We start from the raw sequence: 16,049 nt of genomic DNA, 5'->3' as shown, positions 1-16,049 counted from the left end.
CCTTGTTTCCTGTGTATAGACCAAATTATGAATAGATTTCTAGACAATGGTTTGTATTGGACCTAAATATATTTGTGTAATGCTATCATATACCCTCTGGGCACCCTTTTTCTAAACTAAACAAGTGTACATTTATTAACCTTTCTTCATAACTAAAATTTTCCATTCCTTTTATTAATTTTGTAGTCCTCCCTCTGTACTTTTTCTAGTGCCATAATATCGTTATTTAGAAAAGAGCATATTCAAGGTGTGGTCTTATCGTTGATTTATAAAGAAGCAACACTTTTTCATCCTGAGAATGAATTATGCATGACAATACCTTACTGGCCTTAGCAACTGCCGATTGACATTACATATTGTTGCCCTTTTTTCTGCCTAAACAATTCCCAAATCCTTCTCATGTGTTGTTATCGCTAAGTCACTACCATTTAGTGTGTAAATTGCTTGTGCATTCTCTCCTCCAAAGTGCATAACTATACATTTATCTACAATGAATTACATCTGCCATCTGAGTGCCCAGTCCCCAAATCTATCTAAATTCCTTAGCAGCAAAGTAATATGCTGCTTATAGAGTTTTGTGTCATCTGCAAATACTGAAACATGGCTTTCAATTACTTTTTTAAGATCATTTATTAATATGTTAAATAGATGCGGTCCCAGAACAGAGCCCTGAGGGGCAGGGCCGCCATAAGAAATTTTGGCGCCCCTAACACTGTTCAAAGTCTAGGCCCCCGGGGGCCAACCTCCAAGCCTGTCCCCAAATCCCGCCTCCAAACCCCGCCCACAGGAATACACACACACAGACACAAACACATGCACTGATACAAAAAGGACACAGATACACACACACACACACACACAAAGATACACACATACTGACACACACATAGTAACAGACACACATACTGAAACAGACACACAGACATATACAGACACACAAACACATACTAACATACATACAGACACACAAACAAACACACACATAAATGCATGCTGTCAGACATACATACTGTAACGGATAGATAGGCACCCCGACTGGGTACCTCCGTTGAAGGATGCTCCTAGCGCTTCCTGAGGGCTCCAAGCACTCTAGCAGACACCACAACCACTGAACCGGAGAAGCATATGAATGCTCTCAAACATATGAATGCTGTAAACCGCTGAACAGGAAAAGCATACAATCAGCTTACACTCCTGGCAATCTTCATACAATCCAATTCCCCCAATAACGAGACAACACTTCATTTTGAGGGTCAAGCAGAACTGACTGTACTGGCACATACAGCCTCTTTTATTCACAATCCACAAACATAGTACTGCCCACAGGGTTTTGAAATACAACCAATCAATCCGTACAATACACACAGACACTCCCACACAAAATCCTCCACTCTGCCTGTGATATGATTACTGAACACAATGGGTAATATCATTATCACAGACAGAGAAATACAGTTTTATAAAACATATCACAGGGACCCCAAAACATGCAATAGCTCCATAAAAGTATATCCTCGGAACCGGGGGATCTGGGTGAACCACATATCCAAAATCACCCAGATCCGTTCAGTAGTTTGAAAGATACAGTTTAATGCAGATTCCGCAGAACATATACAGATTATATAAAAAATAATTACTGTATAATGTGCCCCCTGTTGTATAGTTTGAAACTACTGCACGATGTCTTTGTGCACCAAATACCGGCGAGATGGCACCGTGTAGAAAAGTCACAACAGTGTCTGTGAGTTAAAATGGCCGCCATCCATTGTTCTCACCATGTGCTTCATCCATTGTTCTCACCATGTGCCTCTGATACATAAAATGGTGGCCACCCAGTAACTCCACAGTATGTCCCCAGATGGTTCTTAAAAGGCCAGTAGCAACATAATACAATACAGCATGCCCCAATCCTGTATTTAAAGGGTCAAATCTCCCAGGGGCCATAGTCAGCAGGCAGGAGGCGGGCAAACATGCTTCTCCAATGCCCAGTGGCGAGGTTGTTTCCGCCACACAAACAGACAGATATACATACATACTGACATACACACATACTGACATACAGACAGACATACATACACACATACTGACATATATACATGGCTCTTCCATCCTCACAGCTTGTCTCTGTCCCCTCCCGCGCGGAGGGAGCTGGGAGGAAGTGACCTGCCGTCACTTCCTCCCAGCACTACTTTGCGGCTGCAATTTTTCAAAGGGGCCCGGGCACGCTATTGCACTGCCACAGCGCTGACTGGGCCCCTGAAGATGGCTGCCGGCCCGTGACAACCATTATGGTTGTCATCCCTGGTGGCGGCTTTGCTGAGGGATATTGCTTACCACTTTTATCCAGCTTGAACTTTACCATTAATGACAACTCTGTTCTATCCAAGAACAAGAATTTTCATCTAGATCTGTTTCTTTTAGTTTGAACACTAACCTATGGTGTGGAACTGTATTGAATTCCGTGGCAAAATCCAAGTAGATCACATCCACTGCAACACCCTGATATATACTTCTACTTATATCTTCGTAGAATACAATTAAATTAGTTTGACATGACCTATGTTTTATAAAACCATGCTGATTTTTGCTAATAATGTTCTCAATGAATACATGTAAATGATCCCTTAGTAACCCTTCAAATACTTTCCCAGCCGCAGAAGTTAAGTTCATAGGTCTATAATTCCCAGTCAAAGATTTTGAACAATTTTGAATATAGGAACCACATCTACCTTTCTCCAATCCAGCTGTACAATTACTGAGAGAAAAAATCCTGAACAATTAAAAACAGAGACTTGCTTATTTTAACAGTTAGCACCACACTTAGCTCCTTAAATGTGCGTAGGTGAATACCATCAGGCCCTTTGTTTACACTAACTTTCTTTAGTTGCTGCAGCACCTTGTCTTGTGTCATTCAATCACTATTTTTCTGCAAATTGTTTGCAGCAATAACTTGCATATCTCTTGTCATAGGCTCCTCCTTTATATATATATTCAGGAAAAATAATTATTTAAAATTTCTGCCTTTTCTTGGTCTTCACTTACTAACACACCTATCTCTGATTTCATTTATCTCTGATTTCAAGAGTACATACACTTTTATTTGTATTTTTTTTAAAATTTCTGTATTTATATAATGTACAAATAAATAGCTCACAATCAGCTGGCAAACATGAAATATGTTTAATATGTTTCAAACTTAGAAAGAAGCCTCCGTTTAGTGAGATATTTCACTAAAAATAGATTCTCAGTGCAATTCACATACAATTAATCTTCAAGTCAGCACAAATGGGAAATCCGAGTAATAGGAATAATAGATGAGCTCTTGGTTATAATTACCATATATAAAAATAAAACCTGCATTTGATAGTTACCTTGGATGCAGGGGCCACAGCAGAGAGGCATTATAAGTCTTAAAATGAATTAGAATAATAATTAAAAAACAAAACATACATGTAAGGCTGTCTCTGAATTCAAAGGAGCAGACAGAACAAATCCAGACATGGTGGCTGTATAAAGTGTTCTAAAAGAAGCCAAGAAAAGGAAAGGGAGAACTCCAAATGCTTACAAGGACAAGTAGGGAAAAACGAATTAGTCTGTGGTTGCTATATCTCTCTTGCAGAGAGAGCTGGCCTGCATTTCGGTTCTGGACCTCCTTTTTGAGTGGGATCAGTCTAATATGCAAATTACTCTGGTTCTTTTTGTAATGGTGCAAGATGAGCTAAAACGAGCTTGAGATCTGAGCAGGGTCCCACTGAAGGGCAGGCTATTTTAGCTGTTGTTCATTCTTAGTACTCTCTTGCACCTTGTTTTTTTGCTCTCCCTAAGTTAAAAGGATAATCCAGACGTGGACCCCTTGCTAACAGTGCCTAGAGGGATATTGGCTATACCTCACTGATGATGTCTAACTAGGCTGAAATGATCACCTGCGGTTGCTGTACCACTCGTCCAGAGAGCCGGCCTTCATTTAATATCTGATTCCTTTAGGGGGGGAATCAGTCTGATATGCAAATGACCCAGGTTCTTTTTGTAATGGCACAAAATGAGCTAAAACCATCTTGAGATCTGAGCGAGGACCTTCCGAAGGACATGCTATTTGAGCTGCTTTTCGTTCTCAGTACACTCTTGCAACTTGTTTTTTTCTTTCTAAGAGGGATAGACCCCTGAACATAGAAAGCTAAGATGCATGCAGGGTTTGAATTGTCATAGTTGGAGGGTTGCATGATCTAACACAGAAGCAAGCAACCTTCGGCACTCCATATGTTGTAGACTACATCTCCCATAACACTGGCAAAGAATCATGAGAGATGTAGTCCACAACATCTGGAGTCCCAAAGGTTGCCTATCCCTGATCTAGCATATAGGAGGAAGCAGTAGAGATGAAATCAGGAGAAAGAATGGAGCAGCTGTAGAAAAGATGAAATCAGGAGAAAGGTGGAACGTGGTCACTTACCATAGTGGGCAGGACATCCCATTGCACACAGAACATCCATAATTATTCATGGCACACACTGAATAAGATACATTTGCCCCACAATCTAACAGTGAGCTAAAGAGCAGCTATAAAATTTTACACCTGCCAATATTAGATAATAAATTTTGAGGTAATGTCATGGCTATTGTCATTCTAAACAAAGAAACTTATGTGCTTAAACATATCACAAAGAAAACTATCAAACATGCAAGACCCACCCTTACCTGCCATTGTGACAACTTGTGCCGAAGTTGCAGGTCTGAGCGTACAGTTTAGTCATGGCCTCACATTCTTCACGCCTCCAGAATTCTTGAGCCTTAGGGATAACTGGCAGTGTTTATTGATACTATTTACCGATTCATTTGTTAAGTAATTTCTTTCAGAATTTTGACACTTCTATTAATGCTGTAATTTAATTTAATGTAATATTAATGTTGTAATTTGGTAGCACTAAAAAAAAGAATCCTCTAAATATCAATTATTTATTTTTTTACATTAGAATCTGTAGCATTTTAAAAAATATTTATTTGTAGTTTAATTGTTATTGTCATATTACAAGAACATTGGGTATGCATTAAAGATGTCCGCATAGAAGATACACACTTGTAAATGCTGATCGAAGAACTCATCACATCAAAAATGACAGGCTCTTACTACTCAGTTCTGATTGACCATGCATGATCAGCGTCAGGATGTAACAGAACTAGGTTAGACTAGACAAAGATGGTATCAGTACCCCAATATGCAGGAAATGACCTAAGGAAGGTCACATGGTAAGCGACACTGGCTTAGTAACAGTCGCTGCCAGGCAGGGCTGGTGCAAGGATTTTTAACTACGCAGGCAAAGATGCATTTTGCCGCCCCCATGCGTCTTCACCTGTGTGTGTCTCTTAATCTTTTTTTTTATTTCCTACCCCCTTCAGTTTCTGTTTCTTATTCCCTTTTTTGAATGTCATACTACCTTTGGTGTATTTTATCTCCTCTTAGTGTCTTAAAAACCCTTAAGTGTATCTACATCACCCTTGTGTGTCTCTCACTCCACCCCTTTGTGTGTGTTAAGTCCCACCTAGCCAATTTGTGTACATTTTACTTCCCACAACCCTTTGTGTGCCTTTTAACCCCTGCCCCTTACATGTCTGCTTATCTCCTTTAGTAGCGTGGCCTTGTGGACTGTGGTAGAGGGTCTTCTTTATCTGCTATATGACCTGACAGGAAGCTGCTTGCTACTACCTGCAAGCAGCTTCCTGTCAGATTGGATAGAGAATAAACAAGATTCTCTACAGTGTTCCATGAGGCCATGCTACTTGAAGGGACTGACAGTAGGGGGAACATTGTGCACCCCTCCCGCCAGTCACCTGGACATTGCGGGGCCCAGGCCATTGCGCCCTAAAGTGGCCGCCGGTACTGGATTATAGTATTGCCCTCCCCTGCTGCCAGGTCTGCAGACAATATAGGTATTATTTGTCCAGAGACAAGATCATGATCCATTGTAAAATTGGAGTCTAAACATGTGATCACACAGTGCTGCACTCCTGCCTCTGTCTCCTGCAAGGAAAACTGAAAGGAACATTGTAATCAGTATAACAATTTTGTTTCATTTAAGTAGTTATGGTGCTTAGTGTCCCCTGGCTCTATTCCTTCAGAGTTAAACCATCTTTGACCAGTTTAACTATGAATGAGAATTCGGGACTGCCCACAGCTCACCCTCCGCTGCAGGTATGGCTAAAGCAGAGATTACACACGTTCTTCAGCCAATCAATAAGATGAAGTAGTTACAGTGCCTACACTGACCCTTTAAATGATACCTGTCACTCCTCCCCAAACCACTCGTGCTCATTGTAAAGAACATTTAATTTGAACTATATAGCATAAACAGAGGTGGTCTTAAACTCTTACAACATGTCAAAATATTGCTGATTATTACAGGAATTATGTATCACAAGATCAGGATATAGCTGGTCAGTAACAGTATCTCCATTGCGGTTGGACAGATGTTCAGACATAGAAATGGAGACAGAAAAGGGGAAACTGACATTTCAACACAAATATGCAATTACAGCAGATATGGTTTTATCCCTTAATAATTCAACTTCAGCATAATATTACGTTAACCCTTACAAACACCCACATAGCTCTGAAGATGGTGGTGCTGGAACGAAGGTGAGGTGAGTATTTACATTGAAAATATTATGCATCTTTCTGGTATATGATGTATTCAATGTAAGGTGCGCAATATGCTTCTCAGATTCAGTGATTGGGGTGTCTGCCAGAGTGCTTGGAGTCCTCAGGAAACGCTAGGAGCATCCTTTAACGGAGGTACCCAGTCGGGGTGCCAGGCGATCCGTTACATAGACAATGGCGAAATATATGCACAAAACAAACAAAATTGGCCAAGGCCCAACATTTCTATGAAAATCTGAACAATAACATCTCAAACCCTAGAAACTTTTGGAAAGTCATAAATAAACTACAAACTCCCCCAATCCACTCCCAACCCTCCACTGTCAAAGTGGATAACCAAACCCTGCAACTTCCCTTAGATGTAGCAAATGCCTTTAACAATTATTTTGTCAGATGCTCTACTGCCCTGATTGCCAAGCTAATAAATGGCACGCATCCTGAAACTACAAATGTGGATCAGGTCTCACTAAATTTGCAAAGTCCCAATATAGACAAGTTCATGTTTAGACCTGTACCTGTTAGTGTCATTGAAAAACATCTTGATAATATAAAAATGAAAAACCAGTTCGGAAGCTACAGCCACCCTCATCCTCAGTGCACAAGACTCACACTTCCCATCCATGGGAATAGGCTGAATTAACGCCCGCCGCCCAAAGCTGTACGGCCACCATGGGACTAACACCAGTTGACACTGCTGGGACTTCCATATATGTCTCACACGGGACAGCCTGACTGGGTTTCACATACGCATGCATGCTGCAGCTGTCTAACTTTTATGTTTTGCTTTACCTGCTTTTGTGTTAAAAGTTTTCTCAGGCTAGCTTGATCTTAAACAATAACGTACACAATATTTTTTGATGCAGTATCTCATGCGTTATAAACAAGCGGACGCTATGAACCCAACCAGGGTATTGGATGACTATCCTCCAGGTGGAGCAGGGCAGCCATCCTGAAAGGACCGAACCATGCCTTTAATGTTTATCTTTGTTTGTTTTTCACTTATGACGTTTAGCACTGCAAAACTCCCTGACCTAAGGCAACAAGAGATACTTAAGCTGGATAACCCTCTAACTATTCTCCTAAAACCCTGTCTGACACCTAGTTTTGTTTTTAACCTCATATGTCCAGGCTGCGTTAATGGTACTTATAGCCACTCATGTTATAGTCCAAACCTCACATAACTGTATAGTACAGTGTTTCTATCAACTGACTACTCAGTACAAGCATAAGCATTATCACACTTTAGACAATTTTGTTAAAGCTTGTTTAGCCATGAACGCCAGACCTGACTATGAAGCCTATCTTTATTACTTTTGTTTATTATCTTTAAAAAATGTGCAATTGATCTACATATGCCATGTACCTGTGTTTTTGGAGTGCTTGTAATTGCTATTGTGGCATTGCAAGCATAACTGTCATCTCCTGCACATCAAAAATAAAGAATTAAAAAAAAAAAAAAAAAAAAACCAGTTCGGACCTGACCAAATCCCAGCAATGCTGTTGAAGCTCAGTGCGCCGGCAATTGCTAAACCCGTCGCAACTCTAATTAACGAATCCTTGGTGTCTGGATACATACCCAAACTTTGGAAGACTGCGAGAGTAGTGCCTATCCATAAAAGTGGTGACACTACTTTGGTTTCTAACTATCGCCCTATATCATTGCTCCCGGTATGCAACTATGTGAGTATTACCAACAATCAAACTATCTGACCCCTGATCAATCGGGCTTTCGCCAGAATCACTCCACTACAACTGCCCTCTTAAAAGTTTGCAATGACATCCAAACTAGCATGGAACAAGGACACCCAACTGGAGCTATTTTCCTTGATTTTGCTAAGGCCTTTGACACAGTAGACCACGACATTCTACTGCACAAACTCAAAAACTCATGTATTGGTGATCATTCGCTAAACTGGTTTCGATCGTATGTATCAGATCGCTCGCAATATGTGTGTCACGATTCTCGGAACCCAACACGCTAACACACACACACACACAGAAAAGGTGCCGTACCGGACCTAAGAGTGGCCGGGCTAAGCACACACAGAATAGTCAGGAGACAAGCCGAGTAAGGGGAATGAGAAGACAGGATAACGATAAACAAGCCTAGATCAAAGGGTAGGAGAAAGTCAAAAACTCGAATGAACATGCCAGAGAGTTCGTAACCAGAAAGCACAAGTTCAGTATCAATACTATAAAGCAAAGACCAGAACAGGGCAGGGAGGAACAGGAAAGGTAAGTATAAATACCCTAGGTTTAATTCTGATTGGATAACTTCCAATCAGAATTAACAATCACACGTGGGAGATATCTACGCCTCCTACTGTGATTGTGGTACTGTTGCTTTAACGCCGGGTCACTCACGTGACCCCGGCATTTGCATAAATTACCGACCTTCCAGCGTGCAGCGTTATACATGCTGCCGCTGGGAGGCGTGAAGGATGCGAGCGGCGAGCGGCGGAGAGGAGGAGGAGGCGGCGAGGGACTGAGGGTGAGTGCTGCAAGTTGCGTGCAGCCTCCCCTCATAGCCGCCCGCGGACCCCTGACAATGTGTCCATTTCTGACAGCGACTCCCTCCCTCTCCCAGTCACGTGTGGTGTTCCTCAAGGCTCTATTCTCGGCCCCCTGCTATTTACATTATTTATAAATGATCCACCTAATGTCTGCAAATCCTCAAATGTACACATGTACGCAGAAGACAGTGTAATCTACGAACTGTAACAATTCAATGATTTGTGGACCCAGGACATACTTGAAAACGAGAGAAATCTCAATGTATCTTTCCTGGTAAAATATTTTATAAATAAATAAAATAAATAAATAAATAAATAATGTATAAGGAGGAAATTTCAGGTTCACTTTAAGCCTACCTAGAAACAGGTCAACCCCCATAATCGCCATTGGAGTGAATGTTACATATTCCCTTCTCAAGGAGCAATCTCTGGGTACTAACAAGAAAAATAGGAACATTTCCAAACTGCAAAAAAAAAAAATATATATATATATATAAATTGAACATTTAAGGGGAGATCAAAATAAATATAAAATCTCAGGTCAAAATTGCATAACTGCAAAAAATGATCTTAGTCAGCTATGTTTCAGTTTGGCTACTATGGCCTTAAATTCGAATTTATCTTTGAATTCACTTGAAATTCTCACTTTAACGAATGACCCTGAGAGACTGAAAACAAAATCAGAATGGGAACCTAGACCCCAATCTCAATCATTCTTACCAGTCTATCCAACTATAGGATAGGGGCGGGACATGGAAAGAGGTAGAGGACCGATGATAAACACATACCAATGGGAGCTGAAACCAGAAATCTCCAATAAGAATGAGCTGTCTGTCTGTTTTTCTATCTATCTATCTCTCTGTCTGTCTGTCTGTCTGTCTATTTTGTCTGTCTATCTATTCTGTCTGTCTGTCCCATGCTACATCTAATTTCAGTACACTGTTTAGTAGACCTCCCCCTTTTATATTTACAGTGTAGGCTGCGCAAAACAAATGTTGAATTGACCTCTTTTGGATTTCTCGGCAAGTTGATTTAAATTGATCTGGTTCTTTTCAAATATATAAGGGTGTTTTTCGTCTCAGTGTTTCTGCAAACAAGCTTTTAATAAAAGTGTTTTCAATCATTCTATTCAGTTGGAGCCAACTTTTGAGGGCTCAGTAACTTAGGCTTTTTGTATATGAAACAAAAAGACAAATCTCTTTTAACAAACATCTTGTAAGGGAATATAGCTAAGTATCAACCAAGACCTATTTTTCAGATAAAAGCTTTTCCTAACACAACAAAATAAGTCTGTATTATTTATACAAATGGCAGACTTTGTGCTCTTATTCTCTGTGCAATATAATCTTGATATAATAAAAAAAATGTATGCATGTATACACTAACTTTTTTCTCAGGACATACAGACTCAAATTGAACCTTAATGCTTTCTAACCAATATACTGCCAAATGGTTTGGCAATAAATCATGGGAAGAAGCCCAGTCCTGTATTAATGAGCGTCAAATGTCCAGGAACATTATCCATTTAAGCAGATATTGTTCAATGCCAATTAGAAAAACTGTTGTCCATGGCACAGAAGACTGCTGTCTATGGCAGACATCTATTCTCCGATCCAACTATGCGGAGCACTTTTCATAAGACACTCTGGCGGGTTGGCAAAACAGGCAGCTGCCCAGACCCTAATGCTGGAGGGGCCTCCACAGTCAAACAAGATTCAGACTGTCTTACAAGATAATTTGGGTAAGAACCTCTTCGGAAATGCTTGTTACTTGTAACTTTTTTGTTGGTGTGTTAAAGGGATAGTTCATTATATAGATAACATCCTTATAGAGATAATAGACTCAGCTCCTTCTAATACCTCCATCTAGCTCTATTACAATTTCTGGCTTTTCTATTTCTGTTGACGGCATCCCCATCTCCCCATCACCCCAAGTCCATTGCCTTGGAGTTACACTCAACTCCAACACTTCCTTCATCCCCCACATCCAATCAGCTTCTTTACTTGGCCACAACATCTACGCAATATTTCCAAAATTTTGTCAGTTTCTGAGTGCTGATACCACTAAGCAACACTTCGCCTCCTTGTTATTTCTTGTCTAACCTACTGCAATAAGCTACTTACTGGCTTTACTCTGTCCTGACTCAATCCTCTTCAGTCCATATTAATTGACTCTGCCAGGCTTATTTACCTTACTCGTCACTTTGTATCTGCTGTACCTCTCTGTGAGTCCCTTCAAGGGCTCCCCATCCACAGCAGAATTATTCTCAAGATTCTCACTTTCAGCCCTTACTAATTCTGCTCCCAACTACCTTTTCTCACTGATCAACAAATATACTCCAACCAGGTCCCTTGGATCTAACGGCCTGCTCGTTGCATCTTCACTTAATTACCTCTTCCCATGCTAGAGTGCAGGATTTGGCTTGTGCAGCACCAACCTTCTGGAACGCACTGCCCCACGCTTTCAGACTCCGCCCCCCCCAGTCTCTCTTCCTTTAAATGCTCCCTAAAGACATTATTGTTCAGAGAAGCCTGCCACTCAACTCCATAACTAATGTATTCCAGTTACCCAATAAATGTCCTCTGTATTAACATAATGTTCAGCCTTGTGGTCCCCACCTACTGTTTCCCACCTCCCCATCCATGTAGATTGTAAGTTCCAGCAAAAAGAGAAAAAATGGAGTCCTGCGCAACCAATATAAGTGCACAGCCAGGTGCTATCACATTTAATTGTAAGGATACAATACAAAACGCAAACATTTCGGGGCAATAGCCCTTTATCAATGCTAATGTCCTTAAGTACACAGTGTGACACATACAATATTTATACACAATAGAATGTTCACATTATACAAGGTACCACCCTCCCAGCAACCAACCAAATCAAAATCAGCTGTGTAGAAACTCTTGTGAGATGTCAGACGTCATGCTCGTGGCGTGTGTTACATCATCACGCTAGGTTGCTAAGAAACGAGTAAACAAACACTCGTAAAGATAAATCAAGTCAAAATAAATATTCAGTTCATCTAATGTAAACAGTGCAGATTGTTAATTCCCATGGGAATAAGGCCCGCATCTCCTCCTGTATTTGTGTTTTAAATCTTGCACTGTCTCTTAGTTATATTGTATTGTGTCTTTTTACATGTACCAATTGTTACCACAATGTGCAAAATATAGAAAAAATAGATCCCCTCCCCCAATATTTGTATTTAGTTGCATGAATATCCACCAAAAGATACTGGGCCTATTGAGATAAAATGTGTTGGGATTTTACAGCATAACACCAACCCCTTAACCATTCCTCCACTTTTAATAAAATGTTCTACTGTTACGGTAAGATGTTTATCTCAGCCAATGAGAGATTAGAGTGAGCTGAGCTGCTGAGTTAAACCTGCCCCTACAACCAATCACTGCCCTCTTACTATCTTGAAAATATTTCAAGGCCATAAGTTGTCGTAAAGGGGTCGAAAATAAGATGACAGTAATGGGGTAGAGAGATGTTGGCTGCTCAGCTCACACTGACCTCTTTCTAGCTGAGCTAATTATGCATTTAGAAGACATATTAGCATTTTTTCTATTTTTTGTTGCAAAACAAATGAGATTTGAATGGGAATAAAAACACAGAATGAAAATCCCCTGGTACCCAGTAACCCAGTGTATGATTGAAGCGTCATTTTAAGTTCTACAAAATGGGTCCAAGACCTCTCCTTTCACTGCCTATGATGATCTCCAGTGCTCTTGCAAGCAGTACCTTATTTTAACATTGGCCAACATGCACCTCCTGCCTCCTCTTTCCCCCTCAGGAGGCTGTCACTGTGATACTGCCTGGTGGGAAGTCCATGTTTCTGCTACTTTGAGTGCTAAAGACAAGCATGGCTCTCCAGTACTCTAAGGGTTAAACGACAGAACAAGTCACCAGCAGTTTAATCCTCTGCAGAGAGTGTTCTAGTCAGCTTCCAGCACTCACATGACACCAGTGTTAATTTTGTCGACTAACAATTGTAGTCAAATTTTAATTGACTAAAATTTTTGAGATATAGTCGACTAAAACAATTCAGATGACTAAAATACGACTAAAACGATAATGTTTTTTTAGTCAAAAGACTGTGTCTAAAACTAAATAGAAATTTGCCGCCAAAATTAACACTACCTGACACAGGTTCTGCCATATGCAGAGTACTTGAAACGTTGCAATGAAAATCGTGCAACAGGCTGACAGGTTTATAGGCGACAGAAAAGTAAGTTCCTCTTCATAGTAAAACGAATAAGGTGTTGGTCCCCTAACTTCACAATGTTTAACTTAGAAACCACATACACCATGATTCTAATTTAATCTATGCAATGTACCGGCTAAATTGCTTGCCAATGTCTGACTGAAATGTTTTTTTCTTTTTATTATTTTTTGATACTAAGTATATCGTTTGGAAACTGGGAAACTCTATTCTGCCATCCTGTCCATTCCTAGCAGTTGCATTGTGATGATATTTTCAATGGCTGGTAATGTTTTACATTGGCTAGTATCCTAAACATTTTGAGCCTTTGTGTTGTTACTCATGTAATGTTAGAGAAAATGTCCTATAAGGCACAGCTAGCATATTGCTGTATCTGTTGTGAGTAGAATCAAACACATTGTGTATCCACATCACCATCATTCTTTACAGAAAATCACTGGTTCTTTCCCACATTTCATTTTCCATACCTTTGACACGGAGTGTTTCCTTTTAAATATTTTCTTGTATTGAAATTTAAAGGGTTACTCCAACCACCATAACCACTGTAGTAGTTATGATAGTAGGAGAAACCTAGGCCATTCTACAGAAATGGCAAACCACTTTGCAACAGTTTGTCCTCTTACCTGGACCCCCATGGTTGTCAGGTATCCTCTGTATGCATGTTTATGTCATTGACTTCTGCAGAACTTTAAATGCTGATTCTACTGTGTATTCATTGGCTAAGAGTGAATATCTCCTTGCATAAAATTATGCACTGAAATAAAACTAGCCAACCACTAAGTATTTTTCCAGGCTGGCTAATGATGTCCCAATAAAGCTACCAGAGGTGGGGCTACACCACCATCAAGAAAGCAGTTAAATTTAGTATGTGCAGTGTTTACAGACACCACAACCACTTCAAAACACTGAAGTGGCGATGGTGCTTTAGGTAACCCTTTAAATATCCTCTACTTAACACATGGAGGAATTTATAAACATTTTGCAAAAGTAATTTTGTCTTATTAATATTTGTATTTAAAGACACACAAGGGAATAACCTATTTGTGTTACAGCACACTTTGTTTTATTTAAATATTGATTTTATATTTGTGAAATTTCACTATTCACTGTACCACTTGTTATAATATTTTCATGAAATATCGGCTTACACAGAGTAATATTTTATTGCTGATATAACTACACAGGATAGTATTACTAAGGGACTTATTAAATAATTCACACTGTGATCTATTTTTATTAAAGACTATCTTTAAATGCCTATGATTTTGAAACCTAGCAAATAATATATGCTTAAAAGCAATGGATAAATGTATGGAAATATAGACAGATATATAGATACTATACCTTGTTATCTTAGTTATAGTGGGGTATTTTATATTTAATTGTGATGAATGTTGCTTAAGAAAAACCCAAAACAACAAAAAACAAAACAACAACAAAAAACCGAGAATAGTATCTATAAAAAAATATTGCTACTGAATTTACGACCGGTAAAATGTGGAGTTGAAAATATATATATAGTTTACTATCTCGCATCAAAGTTCTGCATTAAAAATGTCACTGCGATGAAAATGATACCATGATGTTGCCCACATCATACTAATTTAGGGCTAGGGATAAGCGAGGGTTAGGGAAAAGGGAGAATGTCAGCAATAGGGTTAGAGTTTAGGATGCATACTCTTTTGCAAGATCACAAGCGGCATTTTTCTCTGCGTTTTTTAACACCAGCATAATGTTTAATTTGCTCTGTTGATGCATCACATTTTGAAATAGTATAAATATGGATTCATGGCACAAAATGTACCAAAAAGTAACAAACATAAGCATTCAGTTTTAGGGCAAAAATCTAGTTTTTTATTAAAAAGTGTAGGAACAATAGCATTAAGTTGTCTTGGGTGTCATGGTTAAGCCCATATGCATATTTTTATAAGCGGGCTATAAAAAAAACTTTTATACAAATGTAAACTTTATATTTAGTACATGTGAAAGGCATAACAAAATGTGTGTGTCAGAGGAATTTATTCTTATAAAGTCTTTTCTATAAATCTGTTCTAATAATATCAAATATTCTAACCTACCAACATAAGTATATGTTGGAAGCCGATTTGGTAATCCTGAAAGATAACAGGGTTATTTTCACAAATCTGAATTTTATAGAACTGATTTCAAATTGGAAAAATAAAACTAAAATAGCCAAACTGCGGTCTAAGTTAGAGAAGGTTCCAAACTGGCTATTTTACCCTCAATTTCACAATTCAGATTAAATTCTCTAAAATCTGAAGTTCAGTGAATAACTTTGCAGCAATATTAAATATTAATTTGGGTGTCAATGGATTGCTAATGAAAACAGATAACCCTTAAAGGGATACTGTAAGCACCAAAACAACTATAGCTTAAAGGAACATTATTGTGTTAGGAATACAATGTTTTAGATTGCAATGAGATTAAATGGTCTGGGTGCCTATAGTGTCCCTTTAATTAAATAGTTTTGGTGTATAGATCATGCTCCAGCAGTCTCACTGCTAAATTCCCTGCCATTTAGGAGTTAAATCGCATTGTTTATACAGCCCTAGTCAAAGCTCCCTACATGTGACTTACACAGCCTTCCTAAACACTTCCTGAAAAGAAACCGAAGTATTCATTTTTGCACAGT

The sequence above is a fragment of the Pelobates fuscus genome, chromosome 7 (assembly GCF_036172605.1).
Source record: "Pelobates fuscus isolate aPelFus1 chromosome 7, aPelFus1.pri, whole genome shotgun sequence".
Classification (NCBI taxonomy): Eukaryota; Metazoa; Chordata; class Amphibia; order Anura; family Pelobatidae; genus Pelobates; species Pelobates fuscus.
Note: the sequence above shows the minus strand (reverse complement) of the source record.